The sequence below is a fragment of the Herpailurus yagouaroundi genome, unplaced genomic scaffold (assembly GCF_014898765.1).
Source record: "Herpailurus yagouaroundi ecotype Mexico unplaced genomic scaffold, PumYag 67050, whole genome shotgun sequence".
Lineage (NCBI taxonomy): Eukaryota > Metazoa > Chordata > Mammalia > Carnivora > Felidae > Herpailurus > Herpailurus yagouaroundi.
This window is the reverse complement of record NW_024419905.1, coordinates 61,987-87,770: the sequence shown is the minus strand read 5'-3', so window position 1 is coordinate 87,770 and position 25,784 is coordinate 61,987. Positions and strand designations below refer to the sequence as shown.

The 25,784-nt window shown below is 37.6% G+C and overlaps 1 pseudogene; it reads right to left on the bottom strand.

The window, feature by feature from the left end:
* Positions 1–19,502, bottom strand: part of LOC121024740 (membrane-bound transcription factor site-2 protease-like) — a 79,642-nt pseudogene extending 60,140 nt beyond the window's left edge.
* Between the last annotated feature and the right edge of the window lie 6,282 nt (positions 19,503–25,784).

The window sequence follows — 25,784 nt, the reverse complement described above, 5'->3', positions numbered from 1 at the left end:
GCCCCTCCCCCGTTCATGCTCTGTCTCTCTCTGTCCCAAAAATAAATAAACGTTGAAAAAAAAATTAAAAAAAAAAAAAGATTCTGGTTCTTGATTTGCCTTCTCTCTGTCTTTTTTCCCCTTTGCTTATTTGTTTTGTACCCTAAGTTCCCCACATGAGTGAAATCATATGCATTTTATTTTCTCTGATTAACATTCCACTTAGCATTACAGTTTCTAGTTGCATCCACATTGTTGCAAATGGCAAGATTTCACCCTTTCTATGGCTGAGTGCTATTTCATTGTATATGTATACCACATCTTCTTTATACATTCATTAGTTGATAGACATTTGGGATCTTTCCATAATTTGACTATTGTTGATTATGCTGCTATAAACATTGGCATGTGCCCATTTGAATTGGTACTTTGGCATCCTTTGTGTAAATACCTAGTAGTTCAATTTCTGGGTCATAACTTGTTAACTTGTTGAGGAACCTCCATTCTGTTTTCCAGACTGGCTGCACCAGTTTGCATTCCCACCAGCAGTGCATGAGTGTTCCTAAACCTTTATCCACATCCTCATCAGCACCTATTTTTCCTGTCTTGTTGATTTTACCCATTCTGACAGGTTGGAGGTGGTATCTCATTGTGGTTTTCATTTGCATTTCCCTGATGTGGTTGAGCATATTTCAGGCCTGTGTTGACCATCTGCCTACCTTCTTTGGAGAATTGTCTGCTTGTGTCCTCTGATACCTTTGTAATTGGATTATTTAAGTTTGGGGTATCAGTTTGTATATGTTGGATACTAAGCTTTATCTTTTATTTCACTGAAAATATCTTCTCCCATTAGGTTGCTTTTAGTTATGTTCTTTCCTTTGCTGTGCAGAAGCTTTTTATTTTTTAAGTTTATTTTCAGAGGGAGAGAGAGAGAGATATGTGTTTGCAAGAAAGGAGGGACAGAGAGAGAGGGAAAAAGAGAATCCCAGGCAGGCTCTGTATTGTCAGCATGAAGCCACATGTGGGACTCGATCTAATGAACTGTGAGATCATGACCCGAGCTAAAATCAAGAGTTGGATGCTTAATCAAATGAGCCACCTACGCACCCCAAAGCCTTTTATTTTGATGTAGTCCCAATAGTTTATTTTTGCTTTTATTTCCCTTCCATTATGAGACATATCTAGGAAAATGTTGCTATCATAGACATCAGAGACATTATGGACTTTGCTGTTTTCTAGGATTTTTATGGCTTCAAGTCACATATTTAAGTCTTTAATTCATTTTGAGTATACATTTATGTGTGGTGGAGGAAGTAGTCCATTTTCATTCTTTTGCATGTAGCTGACCAGTTTTCCCAACACCAATTGTTTAAGAGACTGTCTTTTTTGATTGGATATTCTTTCCTGTTTTTTGAAGATAAGTAGACTATATAGTTGTGGATTTATTTCTGGATTTTTCTATCCTGTTCTCTTGATCTATGTGTCTGTTTTTGTACTGTGCCATTATTCTTGGTGAGTTCAGCTTTGTATTATAGCTTCAAATCTGGAATTGTGATGCCTCCAGCTTTGCTTTTCTGTTTCTTTCTTTTTTTTTTTTTTAATGTTATTTATTTTTGAGAGAGACAGGGAGAGAAACAGAGCATGATCTGGGGAGGCCAGAGAGAGAGAGATAGATACAGAATCTGAATCAGGCTCCAGACTCTGAGCTGTCAGCACATGGGGGTTGAACTCATGAACTGTGAGATCATGACCTTAGCTGAAGTTGGATGCTGAATCTTCTGAGCCACCCAGGTGCCCCTGGTTTTCTCTTCCAAGGTTGCTTTGGCTATGGATCTTTTGTGATCCCATACAAATTTTAGGATTATTTATTTCAACTCTGAAAAATGCTGTTGGCATTTGATAGGGATTGCACTCTATGTGTACATTGCTTTGGGTAGTATAGACATTTTGACAATATTTTTTATTTCCATCCGCAAGAATTGAATGTCTTTCCATTTCTTTGTGTCATCTTCAGTTTCTTTCATCTTACTTGTGTGCATGAGCTCCCTGGTGTGAAGGCCTATTTCTCTACCCTCTGCACATGCAGCTCCATCCTACCTGCAGGCAGCCTCCTTCCATCTTTCTGACCTTCCTATCCTTTCAGATGCAGTTTTGTGTCTATATTTAGCCATGGAGTTTGTTGCCCCAGTCTTCAGGTCACTGCTTTATCGACTTGAATGTCAAAAGTTTTAATGTGGGATGAACTGAGTTCAGAGTCTTTCCGCTCTGCCATCTTCCCAAGCTCCTTCCCTCTCATGTATTTTTAATTTCAGTTATTGAGTTCTTCATATCTCTCTCTCTTCTCTTTCTCTCTCTTTTCAGTTCTTCATCTCTTTCTTTCTTTTTATTTTAGGGAGGTGGGGAAGGGCAGAGACAGACAATCTCAAGCACACTCTTAAGTTCAGTGCAGAGCCCACACAGGGCTCAATCTCATGACCGTGAGATCATCCCCTGAGCTGAAATCAAGAGTCAGTTGCTTAACTGACTGAACCACCCCTGACAGGTTCTTTTTTATATTTCCTATTTCTTTGTTGATGGTCTCAAAGAGTTTCTCTACAGTTTTCTCAAGTTCAGTGAACATCTCTCTCATAATACTTAGAATTCTCTATCTGGCATATTCCTTGAGTCTGTTTTGTTTAGGTCTTTTGCTGTGATATTGTCCTCCTTGTTCATTTTGGACATATTCCCATGTCCCTTCATTTTGTTTAACTCCATTTATTTGTTTGTTGTTTTGTATTAGGAAAGTCAGCTATGTCTCCTGATTTTCAAAGTAAAGTTCTTATGATTTCTAGGAAGATGGTGGAGTAGAAAGACTCTAAGCTCATTTCGCCCATGAGTGTACCTAAATAACACCCAGGTTTGTGTAACTAACCCAGAAAATGACCTGAAGACTGGTAGACCAGAATCTCCAGAGTTAATTGTAAAGGGGAGGCTACAACTGAAATTGTAGGAATGATGGGGACATGGTTGGGAACCAAACTAATCTGTGTGACTATCCTCAAATGGGAGTGACACACAAACACAAAAAAGGGAGAGGAACAGATTGCACCCCAGGCACTCCAGTTACAGCATACCTAGACTGGGATCCCCACACTGTTTGGCTTTGAAAACTGGTAGGACTTAACTTTATGAGTTCTTACCATCACTGAGGCTGTAACACCTGGAACTTTAAAAATCAGCAGACTTGGTTGTGGAAAAACCAGAAGACAAAAACAGAAAACAGTTCCTGACATTAAGCAGACATCAAAACAATCCCATAGAGATACAGTATAGAAGTGGCAGTTTGACAGGTGCCTGGGGGTATTCAAGGAGCAGATTTATTTACTAATATTGGAATGGGCATGGGAAGGGCATTGATCTTTAGGAGACTTCTCCAAGAATTAAAAAACAATGCAAAAACTCTCTACTTACCTTTCTAAAAGCATGTCCTCCATCTCCTTACTGCTTGAATCTGTCCCACTCAGCAAGGGGCACTCAGTGAGAGTTCCTTCAAAGCATTTTTATGTCCTTCTTGCATGTACACCAGTGCATACATTGCAAGGACCCCATGTCCCACTCCTGTGTTCTCCTACAGACCTGGCTTATCAAAGCTGGCACATTCAGCAAGAGTCCATCCAAACTAGCTGTACTTCTCATTCTGCAACCAGGCTAATGAAAACCTTGCTAAAACTTGGTGCCATTTCCCCACATTCTCCTGTGGATTGTCCCACCAAACCTGCCCCACTTGGCAAGGAGTCCATTCAAAGTGGCTGTACAACTCATAAATGACTGTTGTACTGGGGTGAGGGGAAGAAAACCACACACACTAGCCTGGGGACAGACAGCTGATCTAACTTCCAACCTTACCCACCAACAAAAGCCTCTCAGGGAATTATCCAGGGAGAGTGACTTGAACTTCAGTATGACCATAGTTCTGGTAAGCAGGCTGAGGACAGCAATCTGGACTGACCCAGCTTAGGTCCAGGCAGCCCAGGCTAGACCCTTGATAGCATAAGGACCAAACCTTGCCCAAAACAGGCAAATAGGGGCACACAGAGCAGTGGACAGAAGCGAGACATAGATTAACTCCAATATTAACATACACACAACACACATAGAAGATACTGCTAAGTGCCGATTTTTGTGAACAAAAAACATGGTATAATAGGACATTACTTTTAACAGTAGGAGATGTTGCTGACTTTTCTAACACATAAAAACAAAGAGTGTAGATGAAATGAGGAGAAAAAGGATATGACCAAAATCGAAAAAAAAGACAAAATCACAGTAAAAGAGGTAAATAAAAGAAGGTAGTAATTATGACTAGAAAAAAAAAATTCAAAGTAATGGCCATAAAGAAACTCCCTGGACTTGAGAAAAGAGTGGAGGATCTTAGTGAAAACTTCAACAAAGAGAAAATGTGAAGAAGAACCATTAGGAGATGAAGAATTCAATAACTGAAATTAAAAATATACTAGAGGGAAGAATTAGTAGACTAGCAGAAGCAAAATAATGGGTCAGCAAGCTGGAAGAGAGAATAATGCAGAGAAAGCAACCAAGTTGAACAGCAACAAGATAATAAATAATAAAAAATAAAAATAAAGCATAGTGACAACATCAAACATAATAACATTCACATTAATAGAATATTAGGAGAAAAAAATGGGGTCAGATAATTTAAAGAATAAGAGTTGAAAAATTCTCTTATCTAGGGAAGGAAACAGACATCATATCAAGAAAGCCCAGAGAACTCCCAGAAAAATCAACCCAAGAAGGGCCACATAATGTATGTGTTATTATTATTAAGACAGGTAATGATTAAAATGGCAAAAAGTAGTGATAAAGAGAGAATTTTAAAAGCAGCAAAGAAGACAGTTACATACAAGGGAACTCCAATAAGGCTATCAGCTAATTTCTGGCAAAAACATTGCAGGACAGAAAGGAGAGACATGACCTATTCAAAGTGCTGAGAGAAAAAACCTTGTAGCCAAGAATACCCTTTCCAGCAGGGCTTTCTTTCAGAAAAGAGTTTCAGGCAAACAAAAGTTAAAGGGATTAATCACTGCTGAACGAGTCTTAGGAGAAATGTTAAAGGGAATTCCTTGAGTGGAATGGAAAGACCAGAAGCAGGAGTAAGGAAAGTAGGAAAGAAAAAATTTCACAGGTACATATAAATATAATAAAACCAAGAAACAGACTCTTAACTCTAGAGAACAAACACTATGGTTAACAAAGCAGAGGTAGAAGGGGGAATGGAAATGGATTAAACTAGATAATGGGGATTAAAGAGTACAATTTACTATGATGAACGTTGGTGTTGTATGGAAGTTTTGAATCACTAAATTGTACACCTGAAACTAAACTAACTATACTTTATGTCAGCTAACTGGATTTGAAACATAAACTTAAAATAAAAATAAAAAGTATTATTTTAGTGTTCATTTTTTTTAATTTTGAGAGAAACAGAGAGAGAGAGAGAGAGAGAGACAGAGAGACAGAGAGACAGAGAGACAGAGAGACAGCGTGCAAATGGAGGAAGGGCAGAAAGAGAGGGACACACAGAGTGAAGCAGGCTGTGAGCTGTCAGCACAGAGCCCAACGTGGGGCTTGAACTCACAAACTGTGAGATCGTGTCCTAAGCTGAAGTCACATGCATAACCAACTGAGTCACCCTCAAGCCCCAAAGATAAAAACTATATAAATCTGACATTTTCTTTTCTTTTTAATTGTTATTATTGATTTAATTTTGAGAGAGAGTGTGTGAATGGGGGAGGGGCTGAGAAAGGGAGAAAGAGAATCCCAAGCAGGCTCAGCACCAGCATCATGAAGCCCAGTGTGGGGCTTGACCCCACAAACTGTGAAATCATGACCTAATTCAAAACCAAGAGTCAGGTGGTTAATCAACTGAGTCATCCAGGTGCCCCCAAACTAACAATTTCTTCCAAAAAAATAAATAAAAATAGATTCATCACTTATAAACCAGTATGAAGGTTAACACACAAAGCAAAATCAATGTATTTACAAAAATCAATTGTATTTACAAAAATCAATGAAGAAATTCCAAAAGCAAGAAAATATAAAATATGACATTGTATATATAAAGTGTGGGGAAGGCCAGTGTAAATATTTAGTACTTTATTTTTTATTTTTTTTATTATGATTTTTTAAAATTTACATCCACTTAGTTAGCATACAGTGCAACAATGATTTCAGGAGTAGATTCATTAATGCCCCTTACCCATTTAGCCCACCTCCCTTCCCTCAATCCCTCCAGTAACCCTCTGGTTACTTCTGGTTTCTTCTCCATATTTAAGAGTCACTTATGTTTTGTCCCTCTCCCTGATTTTATATTATTTTTGCTCCCCTTCCCTTATGTTCATCTGTTTTGTATCTTAAAGCCCTTATATGAATGAAGTCATATGATATTTATCTGACTAATTTCGCTTAGCATAATACCCTCCAGTTCCATCCACATAGTTGGAAATGGCAAGATTTCATTCTTTTTGCTTGCTGAGTAATACTTCATTGTATATATATACCACATATTCTTTATCCATTCAGTCATCAATGGACCTTTGGGCTCTTTCCATACTTTTGCTATTGTTGATAGTGCTACTATAAACATTGGGGTGCAATGCCCCCTTGAAACAGCATACCTGTATCCCTTGGATAAATACCTAGTAGTGCTATTGCTGGGTCATAGGGTAGGTCTATTTTTAATTTTTTCTAGACTAGGGGCATCACTTTGCATTACTACCAGGAATATAGTACTGGAACGTCCTCGCCAACACCTGTTGTTGCCTGAGTTGTTAATGTTAGCCATTCTGACAGGTGTGAGTTGATATCTCATTGTGGTTTTGATTTGTATTTCTCTGATGATGAGTGGTGTTGAGCATTTCTTCATGTGTTGGCTAGCCATCTGGATGTTTTCTTTGGATAAGTGTCTATTCATGTCTTTTGCCCATTTCTTCACTGGATTATTTGTTTTTTGCATGTTGGGTCTGATAAGTTCTTTATAGATTTTGGATACTATCACTTTATCTGATATGTCATTTGCAAATATCTTCTCCCATTCTGTCGGTTGCCTTTTAGTTTTGCTGATGGTTTCCTTCGCTGTACAGAAGCTTTTTATTTTGATGAGGTCCCAATAGTTCATTTTTGCTTTTGTTTCCCTTGCCTCCATAGACATGTTGAGTAAGAAGTTGCTGCAGCCAAGATCAAAGAGGTTTTTTCTTGCTTTGTCCTTGAGGATTTTGACCACTTCCTGTCTTAGGTTTAGATCTTTCATCCATTTTGACTTTATTTTTGTGTACAGTGTAAGAAAGTGGCCCAGGTTCATTCTTCTGCATGTCGCTGTCCACATTTCCCAGCACTACTTGCTGAAGAGACTGTCTTTACTCCATGGATATTCTTTCCTGCTTTTCAAAGATCAGTTGGCCATACATTTCTGGTTCCATTTCTGGGTTCTCTATTCTGTTCCATTGATCTGAGTGTCTGTTCTTGTGCCAGTACCATACTGTCTTGATGATTACAGCTTTGTAATACAGCTTAAAATCCAGGATTGTGATGCGTCCAGGTTTGGTTTTCTTTTTCAAGATTGCTTTGGATATTGGGAGTCTTTCTGTTTCCATACAAATTTTAGGATTGTTGTTCTAGCTCTGTGAAGAATGCTGGTATTATTTTGAGAGGTATTACATTGACTAAGTAGATTGCTTTGGGTAGTATTGACATTTGAACAATATTTGTTCTTCCTATCCAGGACCATGGAATATTTTTCCTTTTTTGTGTGTGTCTTTAATTTCTTTCATAAGCCTTTTATCATTTTCATTGTATAGATTTTTCACTTCTTTGGTTAGGTTTATTTCTAGGTGTTTTATGGTTCTCGGGACAATTGTAAATGGGATCAATTATTTGATTTCTCTTTCTGTTGCTTCATTATTATTGTATAATGCAACCAATTTCTGTGCATTGATTTTATGTCCTGCAACTTTGCTGAATGCATGGATCAGTCCTAGCAGGGTTTTTTTGGTGGAATCTTTTGGGCTTTCCATATAGAGTATCATGTCATCTGTGAAGAGTGAAAGTTTGACCTCCTCCTGGCCAATTTGGATGCCTTTTATTTCTTTGTGTTGTCTGATTGCCGAGGCTAAGTTTTCCAATAATATGTCAAATAACAGCAGCAAGAGTGGACATCCCTGTCTTGTTTCTGACCTTAGGAAGAAAACTCTCAGTTTTTCCCCTTTGAGGATGATATTAGTGATGAGTCTTTCATATATGGCTTTTATAATCTTGAGGTCTGATACCTACTTTTTTGAGGGTTTTTATCAAGAAAGGATGTTGTATTTTGCTAAGTATTTTCTCTGCATCTATTGAGAGGATCATGTGGTTCTTGTCCTTTCTTTTATTAACATGATGAGTCATATTGATTGTTTTGCCTACCAGGTATAAATCCCACTTGGTTGTGGTGGGATTTTAATGTTTTCTTGGATCTGGTTGTCTAATATCTTGTTGAGGATTTTTGCATCCATGTTCATCAGGGAATTGGTCTGTAGTTTTTCTTTTTAGTGGGGTCTTTGTCTAGTTTTGGAATCAAGGTAATGCTGGATTCATAGAAAGAGTTTGGAAGTTTTCCTTCCATTTCTATTTTTTGGAACAGCTTCAAGAGAATAGGTGTTAACTCTTCTTTAAATGTTTGGTAGCATTCCCCTGGAAAGCAATCTGGCCCTGGACTCGTTTTTTGGGAGAGTTTTGATTATTAATTCAATTTCTTTACTGGTTATGGGTTTATTCAAATTTTATATTTCTTCCTGTTTCAGTTTTGGTAGTTTATAAATTTCTAGAAATTTGTCTATTTCTTCCAGATTGCCTATTTTATTGGCATATAATTGCTCATAATATTCTCTTATTATTGTTTTTATTTCTGCTGTGTTGGTTGTGATCTCTGCTCTTTCATTCTTGATTTTATTTACTTGGATCCTTTCCTTTTTCTTTCTGATCAAACTGGCTAGGTCTTTATCAATTTTGTTAATTCTTTCAAAGAACCAACTCCTGGTTTCACTGATCTGTTTTTTGTTCATTTGTTTGTTTTTGGTTTTCTTTTTTTGTTTGTTCATTTGTTTTTTGTTTTGTTTGTTTTGGTTTGGTTTCAATAGTATTGATTTCTGCTCTGATCTTTATTATTTCCTGTCTTCTGCTGGTTTTGGATTTTATTTGCTATTTTTTTCCCAGCTAAGGTGTAAGGTTAGGTCATGTATCTGAGAACTTTCTCCTTTCTTTAGAAAGGACTGGATTTCTATATACTTTTATCTTATGACCGCCTTTGCTATGTCCCAGAGGTTTGGGGCTGAAATGTTATCATTTTCATTGGTATTCATGCACTTCTTAATTTCCTCTTTAACTTCTTGGTTAGCCCACTCATTCTGTAGCAGGATGTTCTTTAGATTTAAGTCTTTGTACCTTTCCAATTTTTTTCTTGTGGTTAATTTTGAGTTTCATAGAACTTTGGTCTGAAAATATGCATGGGATGATCTCAATCTTTTTGTACTTTTTAAGGGCTGATTTATGTTCCAATATGTGGTCTATTCTGGAGAACGTTCCATGTGCACTGGAGAAGAATGTGTATTCCACTTCTTTAGCATCAAATGTTCTGAACATATCTGTTAAGTCCATTCAGTCCAGTATGTCCTTCAAAGCCATTCCTTGTCAATTTTCTTTTTTAGATGATTTGTCCATTGCTGTAAGTGGGTATTGAAGTCCCGTAGTATTATGGCATTATTATCAATGAGTTTCTTTATGTTTGTGATTTGTAATTTATATATTTGGGTGCCTCCACATCTGGAGCATAAATGTTTACAATTGTTAGGTCTTGGTGCATAGACCTCTGAATTATGATATAATGTCCTTTTTCTCTCTTGTTACAGTCTTTACTTTATTTTATTAAGAAACTTTTTTTACCTTTATTTATTTTTGAGACAGAGAGCAGGGGAGAAACAGAGAGAGGAGACATAGAATCCAAAGCAGACTCCAGGCTCTGAGCTGTCAGCACAGAGCCCAACATGGGGGCTCAACCCCATGAACTGCGATATTATGACCTGACCCAAAGTCGGAGGCTTAACCGATGAGCCACCCAGGTGCCTCTTCAGTCTGTATGTTAAAATCTAGATGGTCTGATATAAATATGGCACTGGGCTTTCTTTTGTTCTCCATTAACGTCATAGATAGTTCTCCATCCCCTTACTTTCAATCTGAAGGTGTCTTTAAGTCTAAAGTGGGTCTCTTGTAAACAACATATAGATAGATCCATTCTATAACCCTGTCTTTTGATTGGAGCATTTTCTCCATTGATGTTTCGAGTGAGTACTGAAAGATTTGAGTTTCTTACTATTATGTTGACTGTAGGTTTGGCGTTTCTGGTGATGTTCTCTAGTCCTTTCTAGTCTTTGTTGCTTTTGGTCTTTTTTTTTTTTTTTCATCTTTTCTCCCCTCAGAGATTCCCCCTTAAAATTTGTTGAAGGGCTGGTTTAGTGGTCACAAACTCCTTTATGTTTTGTTTATCTGGGGAACTTTTTAATCTCTCCTTCTATTTTGAATAATAGCCTTGTTGGATAAAGAATTCTTAGCTGCATACTTTTTCGATTCAGCACATTGAATATATCCTGCCCCTTCTTTCAGGCCTGCCAAGTTTCTGTATATCAGTCTGTTGTGAACCTAATTTGTCTTCCCTTGTAGGTTAAGGACTTTTTTCCCTTGTTGTTTTCATGATTCTTTCCTTGCCTGAGTATTTTGTGAATTTCACTATGATATGCCTTGTTGAAGGTCAGTTTTTGTTTAATCTAATGGGAGTCCTCTGTGCTTCCTGGATTTGGATGTCCGAGTCTTTCCCCAGGTTAGGAAAGTTTTCCACTATGATTTGCTCCCATAAACCTTCTACCCCTTTTTCTCTCTCTTCATTTTCTGGAGCCCCTATGATTCTGATGTTCCTTTTTTTTTTTTTAACGTTTTTTTTTTCTGGGTTTTTTTTTTTTTGTTTGTTTTTGTTTTTTTTTTTTTTTTTTGAGAAAGAGAGAGATGGAGCATGAACGGGGCAGGGGCAGAGAGAGAGGGAGACACAGAATCGGAAGCAGGCTCCAGGCTCCGAGCCATCAGCCCAGAGCCCGATGCGGGGCTCGAACTCACGGACCGTGAGATCATGACCTGAGCTGAAGTCGGACACTTAACCGACTGAGCCACCCAGGCGCCCCGCTGATGTTCCTTTTTAATGATCATTGATTTCTCTAATTCTTAAATTGTGCTCTTTTGCCTTAAACTCCCTCTTTTTTCTGCTTCATTATTCTCCATAAGTTTCTCCTCTATATCACTGATTCACTGCTCTGCCTCATCCATTCTTGCTGCATGGAATCCATTCTAGATTGCAGCTCAGGTATAGCATTTTTCATTTTATCCTGACTAGTTTTACTTCTTTTACCTCCACAGAAAAGGATTCTAATGCATTTTCAACTCCAGCTAGTCTTCTTATTATCGTGATTCTAAATTCTGGTCCAGGCATCTTGCTTGTATCTGTGTTGATTATGTCCCTGGCTCTCGTCTCTTCCTGCTGTTTCTTTTGGGGTGAATTCCTTCATTTTGTCGCTTTGAAGGAAGAAAAGGAATTAATAAGGAAAAAAAATTAAAATTAAAAAATTAAACACACACACACACACACAAATCAAATAAATGAAGCTAGATCATAGGTGTGGTTTGGTGTGGTTGTTGAAAATTTGAAAAAAATGAATACAATGAAATAGAATAAAATGAAATGATGGAATTAAAATAGAATTTGAAAAATTTACAAAAACGTAAAAAATATAGTTATAAATGTTAAAGAAAATATTTTTAATAAAAATGGAAAATAAAAATATATTTTTCCCTTTCTGTATTCAAGAAAAAGAAAAGAAATGGAAAAAAAATGTGAGTAGATGGACCAGCGAACAGACTGAAATACGATTGAAATTACATCATTTTCTTCCAGAAGTCAAACTATGAACTGCTTTATAGTCCATAAACTAAGCAGGTGTAGAGACTTGTGGTGTACCTGAATAGTGAGATTGGCCCAATTGAGTGGTGTTTAGTGTAACAGCTCAGTTCTCCACTAGATGGCCCTACTTAGCTTACTGGAGTGGATTGTTGATGCTGGTAGGTGTGTATGCAAGTGTGTGGGAGGGGTGAAAATGGAGTCACCCAGGTACCCAGCCTCTAGTATCAGAATTCTTGTTGTCCCCATCAGCAATCGCCCACCCATTGTTTGTCTCTAGCTTCTGTCCGGTCCGTGCTTTTACACTGTCAGTGACCAAGCTGTCAGGTGGCCAGGCAGCACCTCCCTCATGAGTTTTAGTTCAGATGCTGGTGTCTTTCCCAAACCCTCACTTCTAAGGGACTGATGCTTTGATCTGCTCAGACCGTCTGGGGGAGGGTCTCACTGAGCAATGGCTGGGTGTTGGCTGTACCCAGGAACATTTGCAGGACTGTGTTGCTGCCAATGCCTAAAGATTGCAACTGGGTGCCAACCCACCCCAGAAAAAGATCACCCGATCATGTAGCAGCAGCATTTTAGGGATTATGGAAAATCATAACAACATCTGGCACCAGGTTTCACCCATAATATCCTTGTTCCAGCACCAGCAAATGTGGTTGTTCTCTGGGGTCCACTGGGACCTCTGCCTGTGGTGAGGCCACACATGTCCTCCCAGCAGGGGAACAAACTCTCCCCTGTGGCCAAGGATTCCCTGGACTTCACTCACTACTTTGGGGATTTGCCCTTCCCACCAGAGAACCACCAGGTATTGAGCTGCAGAGTTTTAGAGTATATAAACATATATATATGTGTATGTATATATATACACACACAAAACGTATACTATATATGTTTATATAGTCTTAATGGAATTTAAACCCTCTCCTTTCTCCTTTCTCCCTTTTTTTTGTTCAGTCCCTGTGGCTGTTTCCACTTTTCCACTTTCTCTCTAGCTGCTTTTGGCAGGGGTGCTTTTCCTGTACTCTCTCCCTGTCTCTGTCCTCTCTCCACATGCAAAAATAGTTCCTTGTCTCTGTGACTTCTCTCTCCCCCATTTCACCTCTCTGCACCGTGTACCTGCTGAGTTCTCTGGTTCAGGTTGTACAGATTGTTGTGCTAATCCTCAAATCAGTTTTCTAGGTGTGCAGGATGGTTTAGTGTTGATCTGGCTGTATTTTAATGGACATGAGATGCAAAAAAATTTCTGTGCTCTTCTGCCATCTTGGCCTCTCCTCAAGATTTAGTGCTTTAGAAATGTGTTCACATAAGCAACCATCAACTCAATACCTACTACTATATACATAGAATATTCTAATTAACCATTGGTAACCATAAATCAAATTCCTGTAATAGATAAGCAAAAAAAAAAAAAAATAAAGTGAAAGAAATCTAAAAATGTCACTAAATAATGTTATTAAACCACAACAAAAGAGATCAAGAAGGAAATAAACAACTACAAAAGCAATTATAAAAGAAGTTATAAAATATCAATAAGTACATACAGATCAATAATTATTTTAAATATATATGGACCAAATGTTCTAATAAAAAATGGAATAAATGAATGGATAAAAAGAATAAGACCCACCTATATGCTCCCTGTAAGAGACTCACTTCATACCTAAGGAAAACTGCAGATTAAAAATGAAGGGGTTGAAAAACACTTAGCAAGGAAATTGAAACAAACAAACAAACAAACAAACAAACAAACAAACAAACCTGGAGTAACGATACTTGTATTGAACAAAATAGAATTTATTTTTTTAATTAAAAAAATTTAACATTTATTTATTTTTGACAGACAGAGAAAGACAAAGCATAAGTAGGGGAGGGTGTGAGAGAGAGGAAGATACACTCCAAAGCAGGCTTCAGGTTCTGAGCCATCAGCACAGAGTCCAATGTGGGGTCAAACCCATGACCTGAGCAGAAGTCCAACACTTAATGGACTGAGACACCCAGTTGTCCCTAGACAAAATAAACTTTAAAACAAAATCTGCAACGAGAGACAAAGAAGGAAACTACATTGTCATATACGGTGCAAGAAGATAAAGCATTTGTAAATATTTATGCACACAACATGGTAACCCCCAAAATACATAAAGCCAGTATTAACAGCCTAAAGGAAGAAATCAACAGTAAGGCAATAATAATAGGAAAATTTAATACATTACATTAATAGGTCGATCACGCAAACAAAAAACCAACAAGGAAACAATGGCTTTGAATTGGACCAGATGTATCTAACAGATGTATTCAAATCATCCCACTCCAAAATAGCAAAAATACATTTCTTTCCAGTACACATGGAACATTCTCCAGAATGAAGGTCACATGTTGGACAAAAAAACAATCCTCAACGATTTCAAATGATTGAAATCGTATCGTGCACCTTTTCTGATCACAATGGTATACAAAATTAAACATCAAGTATAAGAAAAAATCCAGAACGATCACAAATGCATGGAAGTTAAACAGCATGCTGCTAAACAATGAATGGATCAATCAAGAAATCAAAGAGGAAATAAAAAGAAAGCACATCCATCCAAAGTCTTGGGATGCAGCAAAAATTATTCTAAAAAGTAAGTATATGGTAATATAGGTCTGTCTCAGAAAGCAAGAAAATTCTCACATAAAGAATCCAATCTTGGAACAGAATAGAAAACTGAGAAATGGACTCACAACTGTAGGGTCATCTAATGTTTGACAAAGCAGAAAAGAATATCCAAAGGAAAAAAAGTCTCTTTGACAAATGGTGTTGGGAAAACCAGACAACAACATGCAGAAGAATGAAACTGGACCACTTTCTTACACCATACATGAAAATGAATTCAAAACAGATAAAAGACCTAAATGTCAGACAGAAAATTATCAAAATCCTAGAGGAGAACACAGATATCAACCTCTTTGACCTTGGCCATAGCAACTTCTTACTGGATACATCACCAAAAGCAAGGGAAACAAAAGCACAAATGAGATATTGGGATCTTATCAACATAAAAAGTTTCTGCACAGCAAATGAAACAACAAAAGTAAAACCCAATCTACAGAATGGGAGAAAATATTTGCAAAAGATATATCTAATAAAGTGTTAGTATAAAAAAGTCTATAAAGAATTTAGCAAACTCAACACCCCCCCAAAACAAATAATACATTTAAGAAAAGTGCAGAAAATCTGAATAGACATTTTTCCAAAGAAGACATACAAATGGCTAACAGACACATGAAAAGATGCTCCACATCACTCATCATCAGGGAAATGCAAATCAAAAACACAATGAGATACCATCTCACACCAGTCAGAATGGCCAAAATCATCAACACAAGAAATACGAAGTGTTGGTGAGGATGTACTGAAAGGGGAAGACTCTTACACTGTTGGTGAGAATGCAAACTGGTGCAGGCATGCTGGAAAATGGTATGGAATTTCCTCAAAGAATTAAAAATACAACTATCCTATGATCCAGCAATGGCATTTCTAGATATTTATCCAAAGGATACAAAGATACTGATATGAAGGGGCACATATACCCTGACGTTTGTAGCAGCATTATCAACAATAGCTAAATTATGGAAAAATCTATCCATTGATTGATAAGTGGATAAAGAATATGTGATATATGTATGTATGTATAGATAGATAGATAGATAGATAGATAGATAGATAGATAGATAGATAGATAGACAGACAGACAGACACGCACACATATATAAGTATATAGGTATATATATACACATATATAGGTATATAGGTATAGGTATAAATATACCTATATATATGTATAAAGATACCTATATATATAGGTGTAATATATATAAAGTATCTATGTATCTTTATCTATACATATATCTATACATATATCTATATCTATATCTATATCTATATCTATATCTATATCTATATCTATATCTATATCTATATCTATATCTATATCTATATCTATATATCTATCTACCTATCTATCTACCTATCTATCTACCTATCTATCTATATCAGTACCTATGGAATATTAGGCTTCCATCAAAAAGAATGAAATCTTGGGATGTCTGGTTGACTCAGTTGGTTAAGTGACCAACTCTTGATCTCAGTTCAGTTCTTGATTTCATGGTTATATGTTCAAACCCCACACTGGGATGGAGGCAGTAGTTGAACATTTGCAAATCAAACAAAGTGACAAGTCCCATCAACAAGAGAAAGAAGAAAAATGATAGGGCTCTTTTAATAGCTTAATGTAGAAAAAGCATAGGACAAAGTACAGCATCCATTCAGAAAAAAAAAAAAACCCTCTCAACAATGTATGTTCAGAAGGAAAAAGGCCATTTATGAAAAACCTACAGTGAACATCATACTCAATGGGGCAAAACTGCTCTTCTCCTCCAGTGTCAGGAACACAACAAGGATATCCACTCTCACCACTGTTGTTCAACACAGTACTGGAAATTCTAGTCACATCAGTCTGACAACAAAAAGAAACAAAAGGCTTCCAAATGGGTAAAGAAGGAGGACAACTTTCACTAGTTGGAATAAAATACTATGCATAGAAAACCCTACGGCTTCACCAAAAAATTGCTAGAACTGATAAATGAATTCAGTAAGGTTATGGTATACAAAATCAATGTGCAGAAATCCGTTGCATTTCTCTACGCTAATAATAAACCAGTGGAAAGTGGGGCACCTGGGTGGTTCAGTTGGGTAAGCATCTGACTTCGCTCAGATCATGAATCGTGGTATGTGAGCTCAAGGCCAGTATTGGGCTCTGTGCTGATATCTTAGAGCCTGGAGCCTGTTTTAGATTCTGTGTCTCCCTCTCTCTGCCCCTCCCCTGTTTAGACTCTCAGCTCTCTTGCTCTCAAAAATAAATAAATAAACCAATCAATCAATCAATCAATCAATCAATCAAAAAATGTTTTTAAATTAAAAAATAAAGCAGTGGAAAGAGAAAGTAGGAAAAACAATCCCATTTATGTTACACTAAATAATAAAATACCTATGAATAAACTTAACAAAGGATATGAAAACTCTATACTCCAAAAATTATAAAACATTAATGAAGGAAACTGAAAGTGACAAAAACATTAAAAGACATTCCATGGTCATTAACTGGGAAAACAAATATTGTTAAAATGTGCATGTTACAAAGCACCCCACATTTACTGCAATCCCTATGAGACTATAAAAACATTTTTTGTAGAACTAGAACCAATAATCCTAAAATTTGTATGAAACCTCGAAAGACCCTGAGTATCCAAAGCAATTTTGAAACAGAACAAGCCAGATGTACTGTGATCCCAGATTTCAAGGTATACTACTAAGCTATAGTAATCAAAAGGTATGATACTGGCACATGGATTCATAGAAGAGAACAGAGAACCCAGAAGTAAACCTGTATATCTGTGGTCATTAAATCTGTGATAAAGGAGGCAAGAATTTGCAATAGTAAAAAGTTTCTTTAACAAATAGTGTTAGGAAAAGAGTGTTAGCATTATGCCAAAGAATGAAACCAGATCATTTTCCTACACCATAAACAAAAATAAACCTAAAATGGATTAAGGATGTAAAGGTGAGGGCCACCTGGGTGGCTCAGTAGGTTAAGCGTCCAACCTCAGGTCAGGTCATGATGTCACAGTTTGTGGGTTCGGGACTCCCCTTGGTCTCTGTGCTGATAGCTGAGAGCCTGGAGCCTGCTTCGGATTCTGTGTCTTCCTCTTCTCTGCCCCTGTCCCACTGATGCTCTATGTCTGTCTGTTAAAAATAAATAAACATTTAAAAAAATTTTTTTAAAGGACGTAAATGTGGGACCTGAAACCATAAAATCTTTGAAGAAAACATTGGTAGTCATTTCTTTAACTTGGGCCACAGAAACATTTTTCTAGGTATGTCTTCTTTTACAAGGGGAAATTAAAGTGAAATTAAACTATTGGGATTACACTAAAATAAAAATGTTTTGTGCAGTGAAGGAAACTTACAACTAAACCAAACATTACCTGCCAGAAGTTTAGATAACCTGCTAACAAATGATGTATGTTATTAGGAGTCAACATCCAAAAATATGAAGAACTTATTCAACTCCATACCAAAAACTCACAAATAATCCAATAAAAATGTGCACAAGACATGAATATCCAAAGAAGGTATCCATATGGCCAACAGACACATGAAAAGATATTTAACATTACTCATCATAAAGAAATACAAATCAAAACTATGATGAGATACCATTTCACACCAGAGAGGCTAAAATTAACCACACAAGAAAAAACAGATGTTGGCAAAGGTGCAGAGACATGGGAACACTTTTCACTGTTGGTGGGAACGCAGACTGGTGCAGCCACTCTGGAAAACAGTATGGGGGTTCCTCAAAAAAGTAAAAATATATACCACTTAATCTAGTAATTCCACTGTAGTATATTTACTCAAAGAAAGCAAAAACACTAATTCCAATAGATATTTGCAGCCTTATGTCTATTTCAGTATTATTTACAATAATTAAGATTGGAAGTCATCCAAATGTCCATCAGGGTGTATCTAGAGAGTATATTGCTATGTGAAATAAGTCAGTCAAAGAAGGACTAGTACAATATAATTTCATTCACATGTAGAATTTAAGAAATAAAAGAAATGAACAAGGAAAAAGATAAACAAAAAACCTGTCTCATTTTTTAATTCATTCACTCATTTACTTATTTTAGAAAGAGAGTGAGAGAGTGTGAGTGGAGTAGAGGGGTAGAGGGATAGAGGGATAGGGAGAGAGAGAAAATCCAAAGCAGGTTCCAGCTCAGTGAGGAGCCCAATGTAGGGCTTGGTCTCATGATTCTGAGATCATGTCCTGAGCTGAAATGAAGAACTGGATGCTTAACTGGATGCTTAACTGACTGATCTGCACAGGAGCTCCCGCAAAATAATCTGTTACTTACAGAGAACAAAATTGTAGTCACCAGAGAAAAAAATGAATGGGGTATGGGTGAAATAGGTGACAGGGATCAAGAGTAAAGTTATGATGAGCACAGAGTAATATACAGAATTGTCATGTTAGTAAATTGTATACCTGAAACTACTACAGTACTATGCTAATTATACTGGAATATTTAAGAAGTATCGACCTTATGAAGAAGAGGTCTTCTGGTGTCCTTTGGCACAATGTCTTCTATTCCAGTACCAGGCACCTTAGGGGGTCTATAATGCGATTGAAGAGCCTACTGTTATGGCTGTCCCTCATTTACCTTTAGTCTAGTCACCTGCAATGGCCCACTTTTGGTCCCTGTGGTGTTTCAGAGGCCAGTCTGAAGGTTGCTGTGTCCTTTTAGATGGGTGGTGACAACAATTAGACCAGATATCTGTCCTCAGCCTTTTTGCTAGGGCTGTGGTCACACCAAACTGCAGGGTACTTTCCTTGCATAGTTCCTTAGAGGCTACCTTTTGGGAGCGGTACATAAAGACAAACCAGATGTCTGTCACCATCCATCTATAAAGGCTGCAGTAGAAGTAAATTGCAGAATGCTCTCCATGCCTTTCCCTAACAGGCTTTTGTTGGTAGGTAGTCTGGCAGTCAGATTAGATGTCTTTTCCCAATCCATCTGCTGGGGATGTAGAAGCACTAATTGGCAGAACATTCTCTATGCACTGGTAGTTACAAAGTTTGCGTGCTGGATCTACCATAGAATTGGTGTGTGTGGTCATCTCTCATCTCCCCAGGACAGGAGTCAGTTTGGAGTGGCACAGGTACCTGCTGGAGCTGCTTGCAGGATGAGACTTGTCAGGAAACACTTTGGGTAAACAGCTGCTGAGTTGGGCAGGTTGCATGGGGAAGATCCCATAGGCTACTTTAGGTGGTGTTAGCAAGGAAGGTAGAGAGTGTTTGTATTGGTTCCTGAAAGTATCAGGCTATCTAATGGGGTAGGAGAGAAATAATGTACTCCATTTCTTTTGTTTTTGAGAGGTCTCACAGGCATATGCTCCTCCAGCACACATTGCAAGATTAAAAATAAATCTCACTTTCCAGTCACTATTGTACTGCTGCTTCTGTACTGTGTCTTTTGAGTCAGTTGTTTATTATGCTGTTTCTTTAAAGGCAGGGAGTCCATTTTGTATCAGTTTCCAGCTGTCTTAGTGATAAGTCCACTGGCTTTTAAAGTACCTAAAGTTAAGTCTTGCTGGTTTTCAGGGCCAAATGTTATAAGCACTTATCTTTCATTTGCTTGGTTTTGGGTCTGGTCCTATTACTCCTCTGTACTTATTTTGATTAGTTAGGGTTGGTCTCAGGACCACATCTCTTATTCTGTCACACTTTGATTAACTGTGGAAAGTCTCTCCTGCTCATTTCTGCAGTCTTTTGGTAATTTTCTGAGTTAGAAGCACTGATTTGGGCTGTTATCTTGCCGTGTCTGTGGAACAAAGAGATCTTAGTCTCATCGCCCCTTCATCATTTTCCCACTATAAACACCATTTATTGAAGAAAGACTAATTTTTCTTTATTATCTTGGGTCCTTTATGAGGTACAGGTGACTGCAGGGCACATTGTGTTTTGTTTTGTTTTGTGTTATCTTTTTTTTTTTCAAAACGTTTATTTATTTTTTGGGACAGAGACACAGGCTTCCTCTGAAACAGGCTCCAGGGTCCGAGCGGTCAGCACAGAGCCCGACGCGGGGCTCGAACTCACGGACTGCAAGATCGTGACCCAGCTGAAGTTGGACGCTTAACCGACTGCGCCACCCAGGCGCCCCTGTGTTATCTTTTAAATATTGACTTTGACTGGTAGCGGGAGAGAGAGAGCCCTACTGCTGCCGCCTACCTACTTGCTGTCACATCCTAAGAGGAACCACTGCAACCATGAGCTGTCAGGCATACCCTCAGCAGCCACTGGACACCCCTGCTCTTGCCTTCGGTGCAACAAAAGTTTGAGGAAGAGTAAAATGGTTCAGTATAAGAAACAGACATGATCTGTGTGTCTGTGTGCTGATTCTATACTATCTTGATGATTACAGCTTTATAGTAGAGGCTAAAGTCTGGGATTGTGATGCCTCCACTTTGGTTTTCTTCTTCAATATTACTTTGGCTATTCAGGGTCTTTTGTGGTTCAATACAAGTTTTAGGATTGCTTGTTCTAGCTTTGAGAAGAATGCCAGTGTAATTTTGATTGGGATTACACTGAATGTGGTTGATTGCTTTGGGTAGTATTGACATTTTAACAATATTTATTCTTCCAATCCAAGAACATGGAATGTTTTCCATTTCTTTGTGTCTTATTCAGTTTCCTTCACAAATTTTTTGTAGTCTTCAGCATAAGATCTTTTACATCTTTAATTAGCTTTATTCATAGGTATTTTATGCTTCTTGGTGTGGTTGTAAATGGGATTGATTTCTTTATTTCTCTTTCTGTTGCTTCATTATTGGTGTATAGAAATGTAATTGACTGCAACTTTGCTGAATTCATGTATGAGTTCTAGTACCTTTTTGGTTGAGTCTTTCAGGTTTTCCATAGGCAGAGAACCCAAAATTGGACCCACAAATGTATGGCCAGCTAATCTTTGAGAAAGCAGGAGAGAGTATCCAATGCAAAAAAGACAGTCTCTTTAGCAAATGGTGCTAGGAGAACTGGACAGCAACAGGCAGAAGAAGGAAACTAGACCACTCTCTTACACCACACACAAAAATAAACTCAAAATAGATGAAAGGCCTATATGTGAGATAAGAAACCCTAGAGGGTTTTCAAAATCCTAGAGGAGAGAGCAGGCAACTTTGACCTCATTGCTTTGACCTCAGTCACAGCAATTTCTTGCTCAACTTGTCTCCAAAGGCAAGGGAATTAAATGCAAAAAATGAACTACTGGGACCTCATCAAGATAAAAAGCTTCTGCACTGCAAAGGAAACAATCAACAAAACTAAAAGGAAACCAACACAATGGGAAAAGATATTTACAAATGACTTATCGGATAAAGGGTTAGTATCCAAAATCTGTAAAGAATTTACCAAACTCAACACCCAAAAAACAAATAATCCAGTAAATAAATGAGCAGAAGACAAGAAAAGACATTTTTCTAAAAAAGATATCCGGATGGCCAACAGACACATGAAACAATGCTCAACATCACTCATCATCAGGGAAATATAAATCAAAACTACACTGAGATACCACCTCACACCGATCTGAGTGGCTAAAATTAGCAACTTAGGCAACAACAGATGTTGGTGAGGATGTGGAGAAGAAGGAACCCTCTTGCACTGTTGGAGGGAATGCAAACTGCTGCAGCTACTCTGGAAAACAGTGTGGAGCTTCCTCAAAAAAGTAAAAATAGAACTACCCTATGACCCAGCAATAGCACTACTAGGAATATTATCCAAAAGATACAGGAATGCTGATGCATATGGGCACATGTACCCCAATGTTTACAGTAGTGCTTTCAACAATTGCCAAATTATGGAAAGAGCCTAAATGTCCATCAACTGACCAATGGATAAAGAAGATGTGGTTTATATATACAATGGAATACTACTTGGCAATGAGAAAGAATGAAATCCCGCCATTTGCAGCAATGTGGATGGAACTGGAGGGTATTATGCTGAGTGAAATAAGTCAGTTAGAGAAAGACAGATACCATATGTTTTCACTCATATGTGGATCTTGAGAAACTTAACATAAGACCATTGGGGAATGAAAGGGGAAAAATGGTAATAAACAGAGAGAGAGGAAGGTAAATCATTAGAGTCTCTTAAATAGAGAGAACAACTGAAGGTTGATGACGGGGGAGAGGGGAAAATGGGTGATGGGCATTGAGGAGGGCACTTGTTGTGATGGATGAGTACTGGGTGTTGTGTGTAAGCGACGAATCACAAGAATCTACCCCCCAAACCAAGAGTATACTGTATACACTGTATGTTAGCCAATTTGACAATGATTATATGGGGGGAAAAAATCCAACCAGAAACAGATATGGTTTCATCAACAGGAATAACAATGATGAAAATAGAGAAATGCCATAAAGAAAAATTACACCAGGAAGTACCTCAGAGTGTAGGAGATGCAGAAAGTGTGGAGTTTGATGCTGAAAGAGAAAAGGGTGCAGAGGCAACAAATGTTACAGACCAGGGTGGAGCTCCAGTGCAGGGCAGTGAATATGCGGCAGATTGTAACCACTATGGATGCTATCCACATGGCAGAGTCTGAAAATCTGTCTTCTTCCAAGGCTGAGCAAGTCAGGGATGAGTACATGCTGGTTTACCATGTCTACCATCATCTGGTTTCGTCATCCAAGAAGAAATACATATGAAATTCCAACAATAAGAAATTTACAAAAGATTGGAGCTGAAGACCTGAAGTGCTTGCTGTTTCCCCATTGACCATAAAATTACAGCTATGTGCATTCTGTATGCATCATGGGATGTTTCTTATTTTTACCTGAAGATGTCTCTTTTTGGTAATGACAAAAATGTTTTTTTTTTTTAAAGAACAAAAAGCCTGGTTTTTCTCAGTACACGTTTAAAGGATTTTAAATTGTTTCATATCTGGTCAAGTTGAGATATTTAAGAGCCTCATTTTAAACCTGTAATAAAAGATTACAACTTGATTTTTTTTCAAAAAAGTCAACAAATGGGGACAGCTTCATGGCTCAGTCCATTAACCATCCAACTTTGGCTCAGGTCATTATCTCACAGTTCATAGGTTCCAGCCCCAGGTCAGGCTCTGTGTTTACAGCTCAGAGTCTGGAGCCTTGTTCAGATTCTGTGTCTCCCTCTCTCTCTGCCCACCCCCACCCTTTACTTGTACTTTGTCTGCCTTTCTCTCTCTCTCTCTCCCTCTCCCAAAAGTAAATAAAAACATTAAAAAATTCTTTAATTAAAAAAAGTAAACAAATGGCAAGTATTTGTTTATAAGTCTTAAAATATTGTCAAAAAGATGTTTACTGATTTTGGAGGTAGGGACAGATAGATAGTGAGAGTGAGGATCCCAAGCAGGGTCTGAACTGACAGCACCCCCAACTCCAATGCACCCATAACCCCCATGCACTCCTACATATCCCTGTATAACCTTATGTTCCTCATGTACCCCTTGGACTCACATGTCAAGCTTGAACTCATAAATTATGAAATCGACCTGAGCTAAAGTCAGACGCTTAAGCCACCAGCCACCCATGCACCCCAGAAGTGTATGTTTATTCTTGGGCTTTTGAATGTCTTTCATTAGTCTGTGTTTTTTGTGCAAGTATCATAGTGCTTTGATTTCAATAACTTGATATAGATTAAACATAGGAAGTGTGATTATTTTACTTCTGTTGTTTCTCAGAATTGCTTTGTATCTTCAGGATCCTTTGTGGTTCCATACAAGTTTAAGGATTGCTTGTTCTAGTCCTGTATATAATTATGTTGAAATTGTTAAAGGGATTGCATTGAGTCTGTAGATGGTCTGATGTAACAGGAACATTTTAACAATATTAATTCTTCCATGTGTGAATAGGCAGTTTTTTGGTGTTTTTTTTTTTTTTTACTAACTGCTTTGATTTTTTTAACTGTACTTATTTTGAGAAAGAGAGAGACTGTGTATATGCAAGAGAGTGGCAGAAAGAGAAAGAGGGAGAGAATTTGAAGGAGGCTCTGCTGTCAGCACAGACCCCAACATGGGGCTCAATCTCACAAACCTTGAGATTATGACCTGAGGTGAGATCAAGGATCAGAGGCTTCACTGACCCATCCAGACACCACTGATTCTTTTAATGAGTTTAACTTTTTTCAAGGTATAGACCTTTCACCTTCTTGGCTAAATTTATTCCTAAGAATTTTGTTTACTCATGGTATTGGAAGTGGGATTTTTAAACTTTATTTTTCAAATGATTCACTTTAGTGTATAGAAATGCAACTGATTTTTTATGTTGATTTTGAATCATCAACTATTCCACGTTTGATTATGTTTAAATTTTGTTTGGGTGTTTAGGGTTTTCTATATTTAAATCATATAATCTACAAAGAGACAATTTTTAGATGTTTTAGATTTCAATGTCTCTTCTTATTTTGTTTTGCCTGATTGCTCTGCCTAGAACTTGTAGCATAGGTTGCATACAAGGGGTGACAATAGGCATATTGTCTTATTTCTAATCTTAAAAGAAAGTTTTCCCCTTTTAAGTATTGCATATGATGTTATGTGGAGCATCTCATATATGGCCTTTTTATGTTGAAGTATACTCTTTCTATACCTACATTGTTGAGATTTTTAAAACATGTATATTTATTTTTGACAGAGAGAGAGAGAGCACAGGGGAGGGGCAGAGAGAAAGGGAGATACAGAATCTGAAACAGGCTCCAGTCTCTGAGCTGTCGGCACAGAGCCTGACACTGGGCTGGAATCCACTGATTGTGAAATCATGACCTGAGTCAAAGTCAGTCACTTAAGTCACTGAGGCACCCAGTCACTAAAAAATGAGGTGCCCCAACATTTTTTAAAATCATAAAATCATGTGGAATTTTGTCAAATGTTTTTTCTATATTTATTGGCATGATTGTACAGTTCTTTCATTCCTTTAACGTGGATATCACATTTATTTTGTTGAATATGTTGAGTTATCCTTCTGTCTCAAGATGGATCTTAATTGATTACGGTATCTGATTTTTCAAGTGCTGTGGAATGCAGTTTGGTAGCATTTTATTGAAACGTTTTGCTTTCCTGTTCATCAGGAATCTTACCTCATAATTTTTTTTTTCTTGCAGTGGAGAGTCCTTTTATTTCTCTCTCTCTCTCTCTCTCTCTCTCTCTC